Below are 247 nucleotides of genomic sequence, written 5' to 3' on the forward strand. Positions count from 1 at the left end.
CGGCCTGCTCATGTGTAGCTCTAAGATTTCCTACAGTCCCTGAAGGTTGCAAAAGTTTCTCATGTGCCACCCTCGGCCTTCCACCCCTGTACGCTGAAGCTCAACAAATCCACACCCACTCAGAAACACATGCACCCACACACACACACACACACACACACACACACACACACACACACACACATTCCTGCAGGCGGAGTCTGTGACGTGGGGCGGTTTGTGAATGAGCAGCGGAGAGTGGCGCTCA

This window comes from Notolabrus celidotus, chromosome 11 (assembly GCF_009762535.1).
Source record: "Notolabrus celidotus isolate fNotCel1 chromosome 11, fNotCel1.pri, whole genome shotgun sequence".
In the NCBI taxonomy this organism is placed as follows: Eukaryota; Metazoa; Chordata; class Actinopteri; order Labriformes; family Labridae; genus Notolabrus; species Notolabrus celidotus.